This window comes from Pogona vitticeps, chromosome 14 (assembly GCF_051106095.1).
Source record: "Pogona vitticeps strain Pit_001003342236 chromosome 14, PviZW2.1, whole genome shotgun sequence".
NCBI classification, from domain to species: Eukaryota; Metazoa; Chordata; class Lepidosauria; order Squamata; family Agamidae; genus Pogona; species Pogona vitticeps.
Genome location: NC_135796.1, coordinates 7462284 through 7485141, shown reverse-complemented (window position 1 = coordinate 7485141; position 22858 = coordinate 7462284). Strand labels below are relative to the sequence as shown.

Below are 22858 nucleotides of genomic sequence, written 5' to 3'. Positions count from 1 at the left end.
ATGGATACGATTGGTGCTGCTTTAGGAACTGGCTCTGTAATTTCTTCTTCTGTCATTTGGAGCTCAGTAGCACAGAAATCTGCCACAGCAGTTCCTGTCAGATCTGAACTTTTCCCAGCTCAAGGCATCCGCGAATTGCAAAGCAGTTGCAAGGACAATGGGATGGAATCCTTATCTGCCCCATGGCTTGTCCCTAATGACTGCAAGGCCTTGATAAGAGATTCCTTTCTACCAACAGAAGGAGTCATTTACCTAACTAAGCAAGCAGAATTTAATACTGTTGCTGTAACTTTGCTAATGTTTATGGGAGGAGCTGCATTTGCTACTGCTGTTCAGCAAGGCTTCATGGCAGCAGCTCTAACTCAAACAGCAGAACCAGTTGTAAAAGCTTTGCAGCAGACATTCCATTCAGCAACACAACCTGCCTGCCTGCCTCCCTCCCTGGCAGGCCTGGAAACAACAGCCACTTCCATCCGAGAGAAATGGGACTATGAGCCGCCCCCAGACCCAGGGAAAATAATAGAGGATCTGCAGGATTTCTTTGATGTCATGGGCTGGGGTACAAAAGCAGCTTTGCAAGCATTTGATACATCATATAAGGAAGGGGAGGAGGAAGAGAATCTAAGGGGGGTGGCTGCTACACCCCAACATGAAGCTTGTTTTGAACTGCTTTTTCCATGTGCTAATCCTGTTTGGGTGAAAAATCCTACTCAGCTGGACATGGCAGTTATCCAGATCCTGACCATCCAGATGGGAGGACGTCCAGTCCAGAGCCTAGTGGATACAGGTGCTGATATCACAGTTGATATCATAGCTGAGAAAGATTGCCCCCCCCACCTGGCCAGTAGAGAGACTAATGCTGCATATTGGGGTGGGAGGAGGTGAACCAGCTCCTTAAAGTTTTCCCCCATAACTTTCCAATCTGGAGAAAGCATTGTTTACTCTCAAGCCACTTGTAAGGGATCCAAATGATGTCCTGGACGGTACATGTTCTTCACAAAACTACAAATCCTATCACACCTTGCATTGCTGAGTTTCCTGAGTAGCTGAGCATATGGGACGTCATACAAGCCTGCATTCCTGTCTCTGCCTTCAGGAGTAACAGTGTCAAGGTTTATCAGTGACTCCAGGCGTTCTGCCTACAGAATGCCATTGTATCAGACAATCTAAATAGAGAATCATCTGGCAACTCTTACAGCTCATGCAAAATATGGGTTTTGTGTAATGCTCTCACTTCATCAATGAGAGCTACAACTGATTTCTCCATGATTTTTCATCTGCAAGCTGTGGTTTTCAAGTGCTATTTTGGCTACTCCATGGCTGCTAAATGCTTTTCTCTACACTCCTGAAAAGGAGGGACAGAATGCTTGTTCCAGATGCTGTAAATTGTCAGGAACAGAAATTTAACTGTTTGTTTTCTTTTCTGCAGGGTGATGTTGATAAGAGCACTTGACATGTCTTTCCTCTGTCTATTATCAGTTAGCCAGATCTTAAAGGGCAATGGGTATTGAATTTCACAGAGCTTCGTTTTCATGCTCAGAATTAGCTGCAGTTTTTAAAGCCTTTGAGCTTTTTTTCTAATGTTGAATTTATTTTTGTTGTAGATGGAGAGACTTTTAGTTCACTGTGGTTCTCTCCTAAATATGTCACAAGCTTTCCTTGAAAACTTTGAAAACTTTGTCTGTTTATGCCTGAGACAGAGAATCAAATTATTCCCTTGAGGGACATACACAAGATAAGGGACATGAGGCAGAAAATCTAAAAGCATTTTTCCTATTTCTTACGGTAATAAGAAGCAAAATAACTTAACAACTTTTAACCTTCCATGGCTCCCAAAGTTTTCTGCCTGAAGCAGCTGCGTCAGTGTGTCTACTGTTAGGGCCAATTCAACATATGCTAATGATCATTTCAGATTGCTGTCAAAGAGCCATGACAGCATGGGTGTAAGTTTGCTCTGAGTCTGATGGCTATTCAAGTCTGAATATGACTGTGTTATGGTCATAGCTCCATGATGCCACCTGGACATATTTACAGGTATCTTTTTATTATGAGACCAGTTATTCATCAACAGTTAATTTAAATTTAGATATAAAGGGCACTAACAAGCACCTCTATCTTTTTTTCCTACTCATCCCCCAAAATAAACATAAAACACAGTACAGAATAAAAGACAAAACAGCTATAGGATTTGACTGGCAGATTCTAGGGGCTACACTTGCTGTTCTTTTGCCAAGCTGCACACCTGCTACTTGCCTTTTAATTAGTGGCCCAGAAGTACATTTCCTGGGACATGTATGGAAGCTACTGCTCAATCCATATCTACCATATGCATTTCTCCAATCAAGTCTCATACAAGAAATTCATGATGTGTGTGTGTGTGTTCAGTGGGGAATCACACTGCATGGGATTTCTTTTAATTCCACAGGGCAAGCAATTGTGGAAAGAGAACATTTAACTTTTAGTTCTCTTTTGCAGAAGCAAATCTCAAGCAACGGAGTTTGTGTTTATTAATCATGCACTCCTAGCAATGGAATAGTTAATTAGTGATCAATATGTTTTCTTTTCCTGAACATGATTATATACTCTTGTTATGTATATTGCGTTTTCTTTAATCTACACTGTGATACTTATGTCATCGGACTGTGTCATCTAATTCTCTTAGCCCTAAGCAGTTATCAGGCTGAATATCATATCCTCCATGAAGATGCTGCTTATGACTCGCTGATTGCGCAAAGATGGATTTTGCCGCCACTTGATGACTGAGCGACGTGGATCCCTAGATACAGAACTTTCTGACGTGTATAACTGGCGATGGGTGGTTTCAAAAACAAAAAACAAAACTAAAAACAGAGGGAAAATGTTGGGAAATGGTTCTGCTGATGGGACAGAACATAGAGCTTATTAGCTAATTCTGGTGTTTTCTATGTCTATGTATCTTTCTATATTTAGGTATTATAGGGGTGTATAAGTTAAGCCCAGTAGAAATCTTATAGGATGAAGAAATGCTGTAGTGTTTATACTAATGCTTAGGAGCTGTTTACGCACCACATTCATGGTTTGTGTTTCTGTTGTACTCATACAGAGAACTGGAATGCCAAGATTCCAGGTTTCACTCCATCTGAACAATGTTTTAAAGTTTTAAAGAATTATACTGCATGTGACAATGAGTTTTGGCTCTCAGCACAACAAGGAGGCAGGTTTATTTATTTATTTATTTATTTTATTTCTATCCCGCCTATCTGATCATATTAGACCACTCTAGGCGGCTTACAGTAAAAACAACAATGTAATTTTAAAACTTTACAGCAGAAACTTAAATAATAAAAAAAATAATAATAAAGAACAGAATAAGAAAAAAGATCGTCAAGGGTTTTCTGTTGGGAAGGCCCGCCTATACATCAATGTTTTTAGTTGTTTCTTAAAAATGCCCAGCGAGGGAGCCGCGCGAATCTCAGGGGGCAAGTTGTTCCAAAGGCGAGGAGCCACCGCCGAGAAGGCCCGGATTCTGGTCTTTTCCTTTCGGGCCTCTCTCGGCGTTAGGCTCCTCAGCCTTATCTCCTGGCTCGCGCGAGTGACACGGGTAGATCTAGATGGGAGAAGGCGTTCCGCCAAGTATCGAGGTCCTAAACCGTTTAGGGCTTTGTAAGTAAGCGTTAACACTTTGAAATCAATGCGGAATCGGATTGGCAGCCAATGCAATGCGGCCAGAGTGGGGGATATATGTTGGTATCTTCTCAGCCCACTGAGTAGTCTGGCCGCCGCATTCTGCACCACCTGTAGTTTCCGCAGCAATCTCAAAGGTAGCCCCACGTAGAGCGCATTACAGTGGTCTAATCTCGAGACTACAAGCGCATGCACCAGAGTGGTGAGAGACCCCACATCAAGGTAGGGCCGCAGCTGGGCTATCCGCCTGAGATGGAAAAAAGCAGAACGGACCACGGACGCCACCTGGGTCTCCATGGTGAGCGCCGGGTCAAGATGGACACCCAAGCTACGGACCCCATCCCTGGCGGGCAGGGTCACCCCCCCAAAAATGAGGGAGTTTCCCATGTCCCCAGGTGTGGGGGCGCCCACCCTCAGTACCTCTGTCTTGTCCGGGTTCAGCCTCAGCCCGTTCTCCTGCATCCATTCCTGTACAGCCTCCAGGCAACGCTGAAGGGACAGAACGGCATCTCTTGCAGTTGGAAAAAAGGAGATGTAGAGCTGTGTGTCATCCGCATATTGATGGCACTGCGCTCCACACCTCCTGATGACCCCTCCCAGCGGCCTCATGTAGATATTAAACAGCATTGGGGAGATGATCGACCCCTGTGGGACCCCACAATTAAGGCACCACGGGGCCGAAACATTCTCCCCAAGCTGTACTCTCTGGGGACGGTCCTCCAAGAAGGAACGGAGCCAAGCAAAGGCCCGGCCACCTATCCCCAACTCGGCGAGCCTCCCCAGGAGGATACCATGGTCAATGGTATCAAAGGCCGCTGAGATATCGAGGAGTACCAACAGAGACACTTTGCCCCTGTCGGCCTCCCTCAATAAGTCATCACACAGGGCGACCAATGCCGTTTCTGTCCCATGGCGCGGCCTGAAGCCCGACTGGAATGGATCCAGGGCATCTGTTTCATCCAGGAACGCCTGGAGCTGATCGGCCACCACCCTCTCGACTACCTTGCTTAAGAAAGAAACATTGGCGACGGGCCTATAGTTGCCAATTTCGTCCGCCGCCAAACTGGGTTTCTTTCTTATGGGCCTAATGAGTGTTTCCTTGAGGGCAGAGGGAAATCTACCCTCAAGGAAAGACCCATTAATTATTACAGTAGCCCATTCCGTTGTTGAGGGCCTGGCTGCCTTGATTAGCCAGGCCGGGCAGGGGTCCAAAGAGGAGGTGGTGGCACGACAGCGATCAAGCGTCCTGGCCACAGTGTCGGGCGATACGGGCTGAAAAGAGTCAAAGACACCGGGCAAGACGGAGCGCTGGACATCCCAACTTGACTCACTGTATTCAAAAAAGGAGCGAGATCCCGGCGGATGGCCTCCACTTTGGATTTAAAAAATGCTGCAAATTGGTCCGGGGTAAGACTAGGGGGAGGTTTGGTTATTTGACTGCCTCCTTTATTCCCAGTGGCCTGGAACATTCCACATTGGGAGATATTAAGGATGGAATAATAGTGGGCACCAAAATGTTATTACAGGTGTGCTCACACTAGGGTCATATCCAGGCATTACTGCAGAAGAACAGGCATAGCATTTTGGGTCTGACTTGTTGCCTGGAAAAAACAGTTAATGCTACTACATGAATTATGGTAGATCTGCAGAGTGAAATACTGTAGATCAGTTAAAGTAGCTTTCAGTTAGAGCATTGCTATTTGCTTGCACATACTCATACAGGCTTTTGTACTGTAATAGGTTCTCAAAGTATTATTTGCTTCCATAATTTGCAGCTTTCTATTGAGTATAAATTAGCTGATTTGTGTGATACCATTATTACCAATAATGTTAACACTTCCCTATGGGATGGCTTTGCATACTACTAACATATGGTATTATTTTACTGATAATTGGTATTGTTTTATATAATGTATTCCTTCATTGCTTGATGTTTTTGCTAAGTGCTATCAAAAATCTGTATAATCACTGTCTTTATCTGCTAAGCAAATGTATCAATCTAATATCGTGTGTTACTTTATAGAGTAGATGAGGATTTTTATGATGAGGCCGATGCACTAGATATGGGTTGGATGACATAGATTCATTCCCCTCCGTCACTGAAGAGGTTTCATGGACTCAGAAGCCATCAGGAGTCTTACTGGCAGCATTTTGCTTATCCAAAATATAATAAAAACGAAGGGAATGTAGGGAAATGATTCTGCTGTAGGCAGAACAGAGAGCATATTATTAATTAGTCTCATTTTTTCCTTAGTCTATGTACTTTCCATATATCTATGTGCCATGTGAGCCTGCTCTGTAAGCGAAGAGGCAACAGGAAGAAGCACATTTCCTCATTTCCTCTTGTATTGTGTGATGTAGGTTAGTAGGCAGGCATATATATGCCTAGAAACCATGTAACAGGCTGTAATCTGCTGGAGAGGTGTTTTATGGAGGCAATAAATCACTCTCGGACAGTGTGTGGAGAAGGGGGGGACGAAGGAATGCAGAGAGAGAACAAAGGAGACACTGAAAAGAGAAGCTAAGAGACAGAGATGCAGTCTGTTTCCTAGCTAACAAAAAGAGCTGCTGGAGGGAGGATGAGAGACAGGGAAACAGAAAGAGAAAGTCTTTTTCCCCGGCCATGCTGTAAAGAACTAACAAAGAACTTAAGCAAAAGTTTTTCTTGTGTCCATGAGTGATTATTTTACAGCACCCACACATTTCCCGAGCAGGTCTCGCACAGAGAGTTCCGACTAAACGCAATCCACCTGGAGCAGGAACTGGCAAGCCACTCCAATATCTTTGCCAAGAAAACCCCATGATCAGAAACAAAAGGCTAAAACAGTGGTTCTTAACCTTTTTGAAAGAAACGCCCCCTTGAGCCATTGAGGAAGTTATCATCGCCCCCTCCCCGTGGTGATGATATCTTTCTTTCTTTCTTTCTTTCTTTCTTTCTTTCTTTCTTTCTTTCTTTCTTTCTTTCTTTCTTTCTTGATTGATTGATTGATTGATTGATTGATTGATTGATTGATTGATTGATTGATTTAAGACAGTTAAATCCAATGACCCCTGAAAACAAAATTAAATTCCAAGAAAATGAAATGCCCCCCAAAAAGTAACATTTAATGATTTAGTTGCAAGTGAATTTTAACACGCAAAAAGAAATATAAAAAGGGCATAAAAACAAATGCAGGAACTAAAAATTTCAAGACAAAAAGTCTGAAACTAAATTAAAATTGGAGGAAAATATATATTCATGCACACTGTAAAAAGGCTGCAGCCATCTTCACAGGTTTGGCTTGCTCCAGCACCCCCCTACCGCCCCCTTCTGCTCCAGCGCCCCCATGCTGCCCCTTTTCATTCTACCGCCCCCCTGAAAAATGAAATCGCCCACTGGGGGGCATTATCGCCCACGTTAAGAACCACTGGGCTAAAAGATATTGTTTCATACAGCTATGACATCACCTGCCCGTCACTGCTGAAGCTGTGTGTCATGTGCCAATGGCGTGATGGAGGGTGGGACATAAGGGGGTGGAGCTGTTGTTTATAAGGGGAGTGAATGGTGTGAGTGATTCAGATAGGGCCAGATAGGGTTGAGATAGGGAGATAGGGCTTGGAGATACTGTGAGATAAGAATTGTGCTATATAGTGAGGGTCTGTGAGTGTGTGTGTGTGATGGTTATATTATTATAGTGATTCCTTTATTATTTATGTTCAAGTGATTTACCATTCCTTTTGTTTGTACACAATAAACCTAAGTTTTTATTTTGAAATCATACTTTGGCCTGAAGCTTTATTTGAGGGAATGGTTGGTGGCCAGTGGAAACGAAGAGTGATTGAGTGTGATGTAACGGCCCCTTTGTGAGGTATAAGGTGGCTGTTACAGATATGATGCTGGAAGATGGGACCCTCAGGTCGGAAGGCATCCAACATGCTACTGAGGAAGAGCAGAGGACAAGTACTAGTAGCTCCAGAGCTAATGAAGTGGTTGGGCCAAAGCCAAAAGGACACTCAGCTGTGGATGTGCCTGGAAGTGAAAGGAAAGTCCGATGCTGCAAAGAAGAATACTGCATAAGAGCCTGGAATGTAAGATCTATGAAGCTTGGTAAGCTGGATGTGATCAAACAGGAGATGACAAGAATAAACATTGACATCCTGGGCGTCAGTGAACTAAAATGGACAGGTATGGGTGAATTGAATTCAGATGATTACCATATCTACTATTGTGGGCAAGAATCCAGTAGAAGGAATGGAGTAGCCCTCATAGTCAACAAAAGAGTGGGAAAAGCTGTAATGGGATATAATCTCAAAAATGATAGAATGATGTCAATACGAATCCAAGGCAGACCTTTCAACATCACAATAATCCAAGTTTATGCACCAACCACCAATGCTGAGGAGACTGAAACTGAACAATTCTATGAAGACTTACAACACCTTCTAGAACTGACAAAGATGTTCTTCTCATTCTAGGGGATTGGAATGCTAAAGTAGGGAGTCAAGAGATAAAAGGAACAACAGGGAAGTTTGGCCTTGGACTTCAAAATGAAGCAGGGCAAAGGCTAATAGAGTTTTGTCAAGAGAACAAGCTGGCCATCACAAACACTCTTTTCCAACAACACAAGAGGCGACTCTACACATGGAAATCACCAGATGGGCAATACCGTAATCAGATTGATTATATTCTCTGCAGCCAAAGATGGAGAAGCTCTATACAGTCAGCAAAAAGAAGACCTGGAGCTGATTGTGGCTCTGGTCATCAGCTTCTCATAGCAAAACTCAAGCTTAAACTGAAGAGAGTAAGAAAAACCACTGGGCTAGTCAGGTATAATCTAAACCAGTGGTTCTTAACCTTTTTGAAAGAAACGCCCCCTTGAGCCATTGAGGAAGTTATCATGCCCCCCCCCCCGGTGATGATATCTTTCTTTCTTTCTTTCTTTCTTTCTTTCTTTCTTTCTTGCTTTCTTTCTTTCTTTCTTTCTTTCTTTCTTTCTTTCTTTCTTTCTTTCTTTCTTTATTTATTTATTTATTTATTTATTTATTTATTTATTTATTTATTTATTTAAGACAGTTAAATCCAATAACCCCTGAAAACAAAATTAAATTCCAAGAAAATGAAATGCCCCCCAAAAAGTAACATTTAATGATTTAGTTGCAAGTGAATTTTCACATTCAAAAAGAAATATAAAAAGGGCATAAAAACAAATGCAGGAACTAAAAATTTCAAGACAAAAAGTCTGAAACTAAATTAAAATTGGAGGAAAATATATATTCATGCACACTGTAAAAAGGCTGCAGCCATCTTCACAGGTTTGGCTTGCTCCAGCGCCCCCCTACCGCCCCCTTCTGCTCCAGTGCCCCCATGCTGCCCCTTTTCATTCTACCACCCCGCTGAAAAATGAAATCGCCCACTGGGGGGCATTATCGCCCACGTTAAGAACCACTGATCTAAACCAAATCCCTTATGAATACACAGTGGAAGTGAAGAACAGATTTGAGGAACTGGATTTGGTGGACAGAGTGCCTGAAGAAATTTGGATAGAGGCTCGTAACATTGTACAGGAGGCAGCAACAAAAACCATCCCAAAGAAAAGGAAATGCAAGAAAGCAAAGTGTCTGTCCAACGAGGCCTTACAAATAGCAGAGAAGAGAAGGGAAACAAATTGCAAGGGAGACAGGGAAAGTTACAGAACATTGAATGCAGACTTCCAAAGAATAGCAAGGAGAGACAAGAGGGCCTTCTTAAACGAACAATGCAAAGAAATAGAGGAAAAGAATAGAAAAGGAAAAACCAGAGATCTGTTCAAGAGAATTTGAGATATTAAAGGAACATTTTGTACAAGGCTGAACATGATAAAGGACAAAAATGGGAGAGACCTCACAGAAGCAGAAGACATCTAGAACAGGTGGCAAGAATACACAGAGGAACTATACCAGAAAGATCTGGATATCCCGGACAAACCAGATAGTGTGGCTGCTGACCTTGAGCCACACATCCTGGAGAGTGAAGTCAAGTGGGCCTTAGAAAGCTTGTCTAACAACAAGGCCAGTGGGGGTGATGGCATTCCAGTGGAACTATTTAAAATCTTAAAAGATGATGCTGTTAAGGTGCTACATTCAATATGCCAGCAAGTTTGGAAAACTCAACAGTGGCCAGAGGACTGGAAAAGATCAGTCTAGATACCATTCCCAAAGAAGGGCAGTGCCAAAGAATGCTCCAACTACCGTACAATTGCACTCATTTCACACGCTAGCAAGGTTATGCTCAAAATCCTCCAAGGTAGGCTTCAACAGTATGTGGACCGAGAACTCCCAGAAGTGCAAGCTGGATTTCAAAGGGGCAGAGGAACTCGAGACCAAATTGCTAACATGCGCTGGATTATGGAGAAAGCCAGAGAGTTCCAGAAAAACATCTACTTCTGCTTCTTGACTATGAAAAAGCCTTTGACTGTGTGGACCACAGCAAACTATGGCAAGTCCTTAAAGAAATGGGAGTGCCTGACCACCTTATCTATCTCCTGAGAAACCTATATGTGGGACAGGAAGCAACAGTTAGAACTGGATATGGAACAGCGGATTGGTTCAAAATTGGGAAAGGAGTATGACAAGGCTGTATATTGTCCCCCTGCTTATTTAACTTATATGCAGAATACATCATGTGAAAGGCAGGACTGGAGGAATCCCAAGCCGGAATTAAGATTGCCGGAAGAAATATCAGCAACCTCAGATATGCAGATGATACCACTCTAATGGCAGAAAGTGAGGAGGAATTAAGGAACCTTGTAATGAGGCTTAAAGAGGAGAGCGCAAAAAATGGTCTGAAGCTTAACATCAAAAAAACTAAGATCATGGCCACTGGTCCCATCACCTCCTGGCAAATAGAAAGGGAACATATGGAGGCAGTGATAGATTTTACTTTCTTGGGCTCCATGATCACTGCAGATGGTGACAGCAGCCCTGAATTTAAAAGACGCCTTCTTCTTGGGAGGAAAGCTATGACAAACCTTGACAGCATCTTAAAAAGCAGAGACATCACCATGCCAACAAAAGTCAGTATAGTCAAAGCTATGGTTTTTCCCTGTAGTGATGTACGGAAGTGAGAGCTGGACCATAAAGAAAGCTGACCGTCGAAGAATTGACACTTTTGAATTGTGGTGCTGGAGGAGACTCTTGAGAGTCCCCTGGACTGCAAGGAGAACAAACCAATCCATTCTAAAGGAAATCAAGCCTGAGTGCTCACTGGAAGGACGGATCCTGAAGCGGAGGCTCCAATACTTTGGCCATCTCATGAGAAGAGAGGACTCCCTGGAAAAGGCCCTGATGTTAGGAAAGTGTGAGGGCGAGAGGAGAAGGGGACGACAGAGGATGAGGTGGTTGGACAGTGTCATCGAAGCGACCAACATGAATTTGGCCCAGCTCCGGGAGGCAGTGGAAGACAGGACGGCCTGGCGTGCTCTGGTCCATGGGGTCATGAAGAGTCGGACACGACTCAACGACTATACAACAAAGAAGTACAGTGACTCACAGAAGAGATTAGCTAAAAGTTCCCTGGAGTCCACCCATTTTTCCTTAACTGGTACTTAAAGTCTCAGTAACTTACTCTGAGACATTTATAGGAGAATAAAAACATTTATTTATTTATTTATTTATTTATTTATTTATTTATTTATTTATTTATTTATTTATTTATTTATTCAATCAATCAATCAATCAATCAATCAATCAATCAATCAATCAATCAATCAATCCTGCCTTTCTCTTTTAAAAAGTCCCAATTGCTTGAAATTACATGTATGCATACTGTTTTCTTTACTGCAGACATGCTTCCCCTCTCTCTTTCCCAAAATGGTGGCAGCTGTTTATTTGGTTTACTTATTTACTAATAAACAACTGCCACTGTCATGGATTGGTTTATGTGACTTAAATCTTGTACTGAGATTGGGATATGTAGTAGTGAGCAATGTAAAAAAGGATTCCATATTGGTTCTCTGTATAAATGATTTCTGCTTGCTGACAATGTATTTTCCAGAAGGTTGTGGGAATGTTTTCCTGTAGGCCTGAGGAGGACATTCCTAGATTAGAAGACTGGGCATTTGTTGTGGTGTGGATGCAGATGTGCTAAGAAAAACAACACCTGTTTCACATGGGAAGAGAACAAAGCAGAGAAGAAAGCAGATAAGGAGGGATTGTTTACCTGACCTCGTGCCATGATTGGATGACAGTGTGAGAGACGGAGGAGAAGGGTGGTTCCAGCAAAGCTTGAAAAAGGAACTTTTACTATGGACATTATTCCTTTCTTTTCCATTACCTTGTTCTACCTTCTTGGACTATTTTTCTATCATAGTTTTTCTAGGTCTGTTTGCCTGCTGCTCAATGCAGGTAAAGGACTGGGAAAGATGTAGGGAGACTAGGAAGAAAGGGGGGCTTGTGCCTTTTGCCTACCCTAAAATAGCTTTTTAGATATTTTTTAGGATTTTTAGTGTTTTTGTATTTAAATGGAATTATTGTTTCATTTCTATTTTGTAACAAGCCTTGAAAATGGTAATATGCTTGCTTATGCATTAAACTGACTTTATTTTGTAAATCTTTCTATCTTTTTTTAATAAAATAATAAATATAAAAATCATTTGGTCTCCTGAACAGTGGAGCTGTCTTAGCATTACCCTGAAGGGAAATTTAGGCCACATTTATGCTACTGAGTCCTACCTTGTTGAGCACAGTGAGTCTAATGACTACAAATCTCATGTGTTTTCCTTTTTTGAATTTTCCTAAGGTTGCATAAGTATTCTTTTTAGGGTCGACTTGTAAGCAGAGGTTTCTGGCAGGCCTTGGCTGAGGTTATCAGGACTCGACCTAGCTGAAGAAGGGTGCACAGACTTCTAATTACTCTCTGTCTGAACGATCAAGCATTCCTTTAGAAGAGCTGATTGCTGACTGCCACCAACTCTGGAAAGAGAGGGAAAAGAACACTTAGCAAAGAGGCAGGCTACTTTGAATTCAAAAACTGGAAGGAACAATTGGTTAGCGGTGGATAGACAATCATTCCAACCCAGAAAAGTCCCTTCCAGTCACTGTGAGCCAGAAGGTGAGATGGTGGCACCTCTCGCCGATTCCCACAAAGGATTCTGAGAGTGAAGGGGACTATGGACTGGCAGTTCCTCCAGAGAAACCACAGAGGATTCCCTCGAGAGGGTGAAAGAGGAAGGGGGCGAAAGAGCCTCAGGGGGATAGGAGAGTGTAAAGGAGTGGAGAAAAGTGTGCCGTCCTCTGTAAAAGAACACATCGTAGAAGGAAGTTCAGTAGTTGCGTGGAGGGTATATTAATTGGGTATATATACCACTAGTGCACCCCCGGCCAGAGAAGGACCTTGTCACAGAGAGCTAAAAGACTAGTTAGAAAAGGTGGGAAAGGAGAAGAGGAGGAGGAGATAGAAGTGGGAGAGGGGTTGGAGATAAGGAGGGAAGGAGCCTTACCACCTGGTTGGGAGTGGATCTGGCTACAAGATCCTTGGACCCATAGGTGGGAGAGGTTAAAGGTGCTCAGGGAAGAATACGATCATAGAAGAAGAGCTGTGATTCCCCCTAAACTGTCATACTGGGGAGAAGCTGAGGCGAGAGAGTGGAGAAGACGACTGAGAGAAGAAGGAGAACGTGGAGCCACAGAGAAGGGAAAGGGCTTAAAATCCTGACCCTTCTGAACCTTAGGCCACCCCCTCCCCATCCAATCCAAAACACGGGAGAGGACAGGGTCCCGGGCAGTCCTCTTTGCCACATCTGCCGCATGGAGAGGCCGATCAGGTGGCTCCTCCATCAACATAATTTGGTGAGCAGGTGCCAGATCTGGATCTATCTCTGACAATGGTAAGTGGCTAAGTGCATCAGCATGTCCCATTGCCTTTCCGGAGCGATGCTGGAGAGCATACTGATATACTGCCAAAAAGATGGACCAACAGAGGACCCTAGGGGAAAGAACCTGTAGTGTCTGGCGATGGGGTGCAAACAAACCCCGGAAATGGCTTATGGTCGGTCAAGATCGTAAAAGGCCGTCCATACAGGTAGTTGTGAAATTTCTTCACTCCTGCCACAATCGCCAGATCCTCCTTATAAATTTGTGCACAGTTTTGCTCCGCTGGGGAAAGAGTCTGTGAGTAATAAGCAACAGGAACTTCTTTCCCATCGGGGAGCAGATGGCCCAGGACAGCACCAATGCCATAAGAAGAAGCATCACAAGCTAACACAACAGGTAAATTTTCATCAAAATGTGCCAGTACTGAGTTCGAAACCAACAATTCTTTAACTGCTTGAAAAGTGGAAGCCTGGTGAGGGCCCCAAGCCCAGGGAATATTTTTTTTAAAGGTGATGTAGGGGCTCTGCTATTGCTGCCTTATGTGGGAGGAAAGCATGATAAAAATTCAAGAGGCCCAGAAATGCCTGAAGCTCCTGCTTATTTGTAGGGGCAGGAGCATCCTGAATCACCTTTTGCTTATCTTCAGAAGGGTGGATTCCTACCGCATCTATGGAAAACCCTAGGAATTCCACCTGATTGACCCCCAACAGGCATTTTCCCCACTTGACCTTAAGGCCGGCAGTCTCAAAATGCTTTAACACAGAACGAAGGCAGTCGGCAAATTCCTCCTTAGTAGAGGCAGCAATTAACACATCGTCAAAAAATGGCGTGACCCCTGGAAGCCCTTTTAGAAGGGAATCCATTAAATTCTGAAATAGTCCAGGGACTATGCTCACCCCAAACTGTAAACATTTAAACCAAAAGGCGCCCTTATGAGTGACAATGGTCTGTGCTTCCGCTGTACCATCGTCTACAGGCAATTGTTGGTACGCCTGGGCCAAGTCCAGCTTTCCAAAAACCTTAGCCCCTGCAAGTGTAGCTAGTACATGGCTCACCACTGGCACTGGGTAAGCATGGTCTTGCAAAGCCTTATTAATTGTACACTTATAGTCCCCGCAGATGCACACATCCCCATTTGATTTCACTGGAGTAACTATCGGGGTTTCCCACAAAGTGTGGGGAACTGGTTCCAAAACCCCCTGCTCTACTAACCGATTCAGCTCCTCTTCTATCTTTGGTTTGAGGGCAAAGGGAACCCTCCGTGCCTTAAGCCCCACCGGACGGACCTGTGGGTCCAACAGAAGGGAGAATGGGGGGCCCTTGTAACAATCTAATCTGCCATCAAAGACAGATGGAAACTCGCCACAAACTGGATTAAAGTCCATATCAGCAGTCTTATTAACCCCCTCTATCCTGATTCCCAGGGGCTCAAACCACGCCAGACCCAGAAGGCTTGTGCATCGCCCTTTAACAACCAGGAGATCTAATTTGCCATTAAAATCGCCACATCGGACTCTAAATTTGCCTTGTCCCAAAATAGGCACAGCATTTCTCTGGAAGTCAATTAAGGTGTAGCTGGGGTCTTGAAGCTTAGATCCTCCCCAGGACAAATTCTTTGAAGAGTCTCCACCCAGATGATAGAAACTGCAGACCCAGTGTCTAACTCCATTTCACAAGGAACGCCCTCTATAACGACTTTCATCCTTATCTTAGCTGAACTGGAAGGTTTGGGAAGGCATAACACCTGGAGTGGACTTGTCAAAAGGGAATGCAATTCCACCTGCGCCGAGTGTGCTGATTTGCGGCTTCCTGTACTTCTTTCAATAGGCTTGGAGCGACAGATGTGGGCGAGGTGGCCCCTTTCCCCACATTTATGGCAGGAAACACCACGAAAATGGCAAAAACGACGCTCATGCTCCTCCCCACAACCAGCACAGCTGGCCGCGCCTTCAAACCGGCAATTCTGAGCCCATATTGGGCGGTTGCTCTTCCCTTTCGGGGCCTGGCACATTTGTAAGACTTCATCTCCCTCTGAGTCACTTGTACTCCTCTCTTGAGCAGTCTGGTTAGCCCCCAGGTGGCAGGATGGTCGCTGGGCAACACCACGGTGACCCTTTCCCCAGCCAGTAGCGAAATCTACCGCCTTAGCGAGATCGCATTGGGGAAGTACAAATATCTTACTGCAAAGCTTCTCACTCTGCAGGCCAAAAATAAACTGATCCAGGAGTACCTCATTCAATTTCTCGAACCCACACCTGCGAGTGAGACGATGCAAGGCGGTCAAATATTCCACTGCAGACTCCCCAACATTCTGTAAGCGCTTACGAAAGTCCCAACGGTGCACCAACTGAGATGGTTGTGGCATAAATTAATCTGCTAAAGCCTGTATAAATTCCTGGCAGGTGGCTTCTGTTAGCTGCTTTGGCTGAATCAAATCCTTCACTAAGTCCAGGACTTCCGCCCCGCATGAACTGACAAGTAAGGCCTTCTTCTTCTCCTCCTCTGTGATCTCCTGATACGCTAGATAGTAAGCAAAGCCATCTGCCCAAGAGTCCCACAGCTCGGGGATTTTCAGATTAAATGGTGGCAAAAATCTCTTAGTCGCCATCTCTTACCAATGGTGGCTTATCTCAACAGCCTTCCGATAGCTGGAGCTCAAGGACATCCCATCCTCGTCGCCACTGTTAAATAGTGGGGTTCGATGCCAAATAAGAGCCACGACACAGTAGTAATTCCACACAATTTACTGAAAACACTGAACACACACACACACACACACACACACACACACACACACACACACACACGCACACGCACACACACACACACACACATGTATAAAAAACCCCGCCCCTCATTTAGGGGTTTCCAACCCTCCCTAATTACTCAGTGTCTATGCTAATTGGGGGGAGGGAAAGTTATCCACAACAGCTGCTGTCCCAACCACCAGGCTGCTACTAAAACCTGGAAAGGACAACAGTGAAGTTGATCTTAAGAACACAACAAAAAGATTGGTTACCTACCAAGCAGCTGGACCCTTGGAATTTGAATTTTGGAAACCCTTTTGTTCTAGAAGAGTGGAAACCCCTTCCCACCCTGTTGGAGGGAAGAGAGAAAGACTATGTTCAAGTTGACTATAATTGTTCATTCAATAGTTCACAAATAAATGTTCAGCCGTTACAGCCACAAATGATGTCCATGTCTGATTATGTTGATGTTAGTGAGAAGGGGAGACAACCTGAGAACCAACCCTCACCCTCACAGTCACACAAACTACAGATTGCATGTGAAGTTGCAAATATGTACTAGACTCCCCTTTTTCCTTTTAATATTTAGTGTATGCAGAACTGACATTTCAGTTATATATGGATGAATGTGAATAACTGCAAGGCATTCCTTTTTTTCTGGAAAAAAAATAAGCGTACAGTGGTGCCTTGACTTACAAACTTAATCCATTCCAGAATGGTGTTCGTTAGAAAAAATTAAGCGTACAGTGGTGCCTTGACTTACAAACTTAATGCATTCCAGAATGGTGTTCGTAAGAAAAAATTAAGCATACAGTGGTGCCTTGACTTAAAAACTTAATCCATTCCAGAATGGTGTTCGTAAGTCAAAACGTTCGTAAGTCGAATCAGCATTTCCCATAGGAATGCATTGAAACCCAATTAATTCATTCCGGCTGTTTTTGTTCATACAGTACGTCAAGGCACAGTTTGTAAGTCAGACCAGTTACTCCGCCCTCTATCACTTGGGGGAGAACTTTTTTTTAACCTAAGATGACTTAGGTTTAAAAAAGGGCAGGAAAGGAGAGAGACAGACAGAGAGAAGACAATCGGGGAGGGAGAGAGTTTGGAGTCTAAAACACATGCTAAACCCACACATTTTAAACCCACACATTTTACACCAACCCATTTTAAACCAAGCCAAAACTTTTCCGATTTGCAAGGGAAGCATGCAGGAACCATTGCAAAAGCACAGAAAACAAACGGAGCAGATCAGAAATGCAAAGAGAATGAAGCAAGAAATCAAGGGAAGCATGCAAGACACATCGAAAATGGGAAAAAAATAAAAAACTAAACAAACCCCAAAGACCCATCAGAAATGGGCAAAAACACTCCAAAAAGCAACCAACCCATCAGAGGTGGGGGGGGAACCAAAAAACAAACGAACTCCCCCAAGACCCATCACAGCACAGAAACATTGCCCCCCCAGCCAAAAACCAGGTGCAAAAATACTCAGAACAGTTTTTAAAAAGTATAAAGCAGCACCTTACCTTAGTAGGCAGCCTCCTCGGATCGCACACTCTCTAACTGCCAGGATGAAAGAGCTACAAAGAAGCAGCCTCTTCGCCACCTACAGCTAGCTATTTGAATTTCCCACCCTTTCCCCGTTCCTTTTTGTGTTCATAAGTCAAAGCTCTGTTCACAAGTCAAAGCAAAATTATGTGAACGGAGCTGTTTGTAACTCAAAATGTTCGTAGGTCAGGGCTTTCATAAGTCAAGGCACCAGTGTATTTACTTTTAATATATTGTTTGTCAATGTTTATAATTGGTATTTTATTATCTGTAGGTTATATGTTTTGGTAGTTAACTGCCCAGAAAGTGTGCATCATACTACTGAGTAGAATATTAGGTAGGTAGGTAGGTAGGTAGGTAGGTAGGTAGGTAGGTAGGTAGGTAGGTAGGTAGGTAGGTAGGTAGGTAGGTAGGTAGGTAGGTAAAACTCAAACAGGTCACACCCTCAGTCTGTAGTCCCAACCCTAGTGTTTGAGTCATTAGGTTACAGATACTAGATTCTTCAGGATTAAGAAATAAATAAAATTCTTCTCAATGTTCTTGTCAAGACCATGTAAGCTTGAGATTGGGTTGTAATGGTTCAGGGGTTCAAACTCAGTTTACCTGGGGACCGCTGGAGGCAGAGTCTGGGTGAGGCTGGGCTGCATCAGATTTTCTGCCAAGCAGACCAAGAGCCCGAGGAAGCCACCCAGGAGTTTCCTTAGCCCGGCTGGGGCTCCAAGGAGCAAGGGGGGGGCGAGCCATTGTCGCCGGCCACGACCCCCTCCGTCTCCTTCTTCACTACCACCACCACCAGCAGGAGGAGGAGGAAGAAGTGGAGTAGGGAGCGGGTGCCGGCAACCGCCTAGCTGGGGGGAGGGCACGACATAAAATTAAAAAAATAACCCTCACAGAGTTCGCCTTGCCAAAGGATACAGCGAAATTAAACAGAATGGGATGGAGGCCCACAGGTGTGCGCGCGTACGCACGCACACGAAGGTCCAGCAACCTTCCTCTGAGGGCCCCCCTTAAAAAAGCAGCAGCTACCCCCACCATGACAGAGGAGCAAACTTTGTGCGGCGGTGGCTTGGGCACTTGGGGAAAAGGGTCGGCAGTACGCCTTGCTCGCTTGCTCTCTCCCAAGACAGTGTCTCTTGCACCCTCCATCCGGAACTGCAGCCTACCAGCTGGCAGACAGGCGGGCTGGCTGGCAGGCAGCAGTTCCGGATGGAGGGTGCAAGAGGCGCTGTCTTGGGAGAGAGCCGACAAGCGATGTGAGGCTTTTTTTTGACTCTTGACAGCAGAGGACACATGGGTGCTTCGGGGGGGGGGCAGGCAAGGAGGGGCCACAAACTATCATCTGGTGGGCCGCAAATGGCTCCCGGGCCACAAGTTTGAGACCCCTGGTTTAGTTGAAGCTAGGACCATTTAAACCTTCATATCCTTCCTCTCTTTGAACAATTCAAGTTTTCTGTTTTTGTGTAACTGAAGAGCGACTGCATCTGATGCCAAGTATGTATATATTTATAACACATGGAAGGGCAGAATAAGAAGTCTTGCATATAGGTTTAGAAAAATAAGGAGGGGGAAGTAAAATGAATGAGCGATACAGGGAAAGGGAAAAAACAATTTGAAAGAAAAAACTGGAAGATGCAGTTGTTTCGTTTACTGGATTTTACTTGAATTCAAACTAAGTTACTGTATTTGCTGCCTGTTTCCTGGGTATACATAAAAAAGAAGCAAAAAAGTATCTATGCTACCATTCTGCTTCAATAGACTCTGTTGCACAATAAAGATGCATGGAATTCATTGAGATTGAGGTTTATATCACTTTAATTCTGTACTGCACTTTGCCCGCTCATTTTAATTGTTTAAATGCCATTTGGTATGACTGTAGAATATATGCATATGCCATGTAGAGATCAATGGGCTAGTCAGTAATTTATAAATCTTTTAAGACCCACTAGGCAAAGGATTTCTATGACATGTTATATTTTTTTCCTGCAACCAATGTTTGAGCTTGTGGGTGGGTTTGAACACATTTCTAAGTAATCTGGTGAGAAAGGCCAGATTATTCATAAGCATGTTTGAACTTGCTTATGGGTTCAAATGTAGGCTGCGGAGAAAATGTGAAATGTCATAGAAATCTTCTCCCTAAGATCATAAATGTGACTTCACTCATTAGCAAAACATACTGTTAGATATCAACTAGAGATAAACAGAGTATGAATTTATGCTCACTACATTAAAAGATTAATCTGACTTTCAATTTTTCACAATTGGCTATTTCTACGTGGCAAATGAACCAAATTGTGGGTCCTGGCTTCTGCTGAAAACTGCTTAGTCTTTGTGTTGACTTTCCCTACCCAGACAGGGAAAGTGACTTTTTTTAAAGGACGCAGTGTGTGCGTGTGTGCAGGGTGATCACAGGGTAATACACAGCCTTTTGGAATGAGGGTGTAGAAATTTCAAACCTTGCTACAGAGACATAAAGGCCCAGCCTCGCAAGAAGAATTAATAATTTCTACCAGCTTAGAGTCTGAGGAATCATACTATGTTTCCCCAAAAATAAGACAAGGTGTTATATTAATTTATGCTCCAAAATGCATTAGGGCTTATTTTCAAGTACTGTAATGTTTTATTTTTTGCATGTACAATCATCTACATTTATTCAAATACAGTCATGCCATCTTTTTCTGGTTGCTGTACAATTGTGGAGGGCGGGCACCATTGTGGGGTAGGGCTTATATTATGAGCATCCTGAAAAATCATACTGGGGCTTGTTTTCGGGTTAGGGCTTATTTTCGGGAAAGCAGGGTAGAATAATTGAGTTGGAAAGGGCCTATAAGACTATTGAAGCTAATACCCTGCTCAGTGCAGGAATTCAAATAAAAGCAGATTTGACAGGTGGTTTGTCCAGCTTTTTTAAACTGCCTCCAGCCTTGAAGTGCTCACCACCTCCCAAGGTAATTAGTTCCATTGTCACATTGCTACTTTCAGATATTTGAAAATTACTATCATCTCTCCCCTTAGTCTTCTGTTCTCAAGGCTTACATGCCCAGTTCTTTTAGTCCTTCCTCCTTTCTTTCTTTCCCTCATTCTTTCTTCCCTTCTTTCTTTCCTTCCTTCCTTCTTTCTTTCTTTCTTTCTTTCTTTCTTTCTTTCTTTCTTTCTTTCTTTCTTTCTTTCTTTCTTTCTTTCTTTCTTTCCTTCCTTCTTTCTTTCTTTCTTTCTTTCTTTCTTTCTTTCTTTCTTTCTTTCTTTCTCTCTTTCCTTCCTTCTTTCTTCCTTTCTTCCCTTCTTTCTTTCCTTCTTTCTTTCCTTTTTTCCTTCTTATTTTCTTTCTTTCCTTCTTTCCTTCTTTCTTTCCTTCTTTCTCTCCTTTCTTTCCTTCTTTCTTTTTCCTTTTTTCTTTCTTTCTTTCTTTCTTTCTTTCTTTCTTTCTTTCATCCCTTCTTCCTTCCTTCCTTCCTTCCTTCCTTCCTTCCTTCCTTCCTTCCTTCCTTTCTTCCTTTCTTCCATTATTCTTTCTTTCTTTCTTTCTTTTCTTTCTTTCTTTCTTTCTTTCTTTCTTTCTTTCTTTCTTTCCTTCTTTCATTCCCTCATTCTTTCTTTCTTTCTTTCTTTCTTTCTTTCTTTCTTTCTTTCTTTCTCTCCTTCTTTCTTTCTTTCCCTCATTCTTTCTTCCCTTCTTTCTTTCCTTCTTTCTTTCTTTCTGTCTTTCCTTCCTTCTTTCTTCCTTTCTTCCGTTCTTTCTTTCTTTCTTTCCTTCTTTCCTTCTTTCTTTCCTTCTTTCCTTTTTTCCTTCTTTCTTTCCTTCTTTCTCTCCTTTCTTTCCTTCTTTCTTTTTCCTTCTTTCTTTCCTTCTTTCTTTCTTTCTTTCTTACTTTCTTTCTTTCTTTCTTTCCTTCTTTCTTTCTTTCCTTCTTTCTTTCTATCCTTCTTCCTTCCTTCCTTCCTTCCTTCCTTCCTTCCTTCCTTCCTTCCTTCCTTTCTTTCCTTCTTTCTTTTTTTCTTTCTTTCCTTCTTTCCTCCTTTCCTTCTTTCTTCCTTTCCTTCCTTCCTTTCCTTCTTTCTTTCTTTCTTTCTTTCTTTCTTTCTTTCTTTCTTTCTTTCTTTCTTTCTTTCTTTCTTTCTTTCTTTCTTTCTTTCCTTCTTTTTTCCTTCATTCCTTCTTCCTTTCTTTCCTTCTTTCTTTCTTCCCCTCATTCTTTCTTCCCTTCTTTCTTTCTTTCTTTCCTTCTTTCTTTCCTTCTTTCTTTCTTTCTCTCTTTCTTTCTTTCTTTCCTTCTTTTCTTTCCTTTTTCCTTCTTTCTTTCTTTCTTTCCTCCTTCTTTCTTTCTTTCCTTCTTTTTTTCTTTCCCTCATTCTTTCTTCCCTTCTTTCTTTCCTTCCTTCCTTCTTTCTTTCTTTCTTTCTTTCTTTCTTTCTTTCTTTCTTTCTTTCTTTCTTTCTTTCTTTCTTTCCTTTCTTTCTTTCCTTCCTTCCTTCTTTCTTTCTATCCTTCTTTCTTTCTTTCCCTCATTCTTTTTTCCCTTCTTTCTTTCCTTCTTTCCTTCTTTCTTTCTTTCTTTCTTTCTTTCTTTCCTTCTTTCTTTCTTTCCTTCTTTCTTTCTTTCTTTCTTTCTTTCTTTCTTTCTTTCTTTCTTTCTTTCTTTCTTTCTTACTTACTTTCCTTCCTTCCTTCCTTTCTTTCCTTCTTTCTTTCCTTCTTTCTTTCCCTCATTCTTTCTTTCCTTCTTTCTTTCCTTCTTTCTTTCTTCCTTCCGTCCTTTCTATCTTTCTTTCTTTCTTCTTTCTTTCTTTCTTTCTTTCTTTCTTTCTTTCTTTCTTTCTTTCTTTCTTTCTTTCCTTCCTTCTTTCATTCTTTCTTTGTTTCCCTCTTTCTTTCTTTCTTTCCTTCTTTCCTTCTTTCCTTCTTTCTTTCTTTCTTTCTTTCCTTCTTTCCTTCTTTCTTCTTTCTTTCTTTCTTTCTTTCTTTCTTTCTTTCTTTCCTTTCTTTCTTTCTTTTTCTTTCTTTTCCTTCTTTCTTTCTTCTTTCTTTCCTTCCTTCCTTCTTTCTTTCCTTTCCTTCTTTTTTCTTCCTTCCTTCC

The 22858-nt window shown here is 42.8% G+C and overlaps 1 long non-coding RNA gene across 1 annotated transcript; it reads left to right on the top strand.

Moving 5' to 3' along the window:
• The first annotated feature begins 548 nt into the window (after positions 1–548).
• LOC144584747 (uncharacterized) lies at positions 549–6324 on the top strand. The gene is made up of 2 exons (XR_013539179.1): positions 549–3197; positions 5087–6324. It is a non-coding gene; the product is annotated as an uncharacterized LOC144584747 (long non-coding RNA).
• The last annotated feature ends 16534 nt before the right edge of the window (positions 6325–22858 follow it).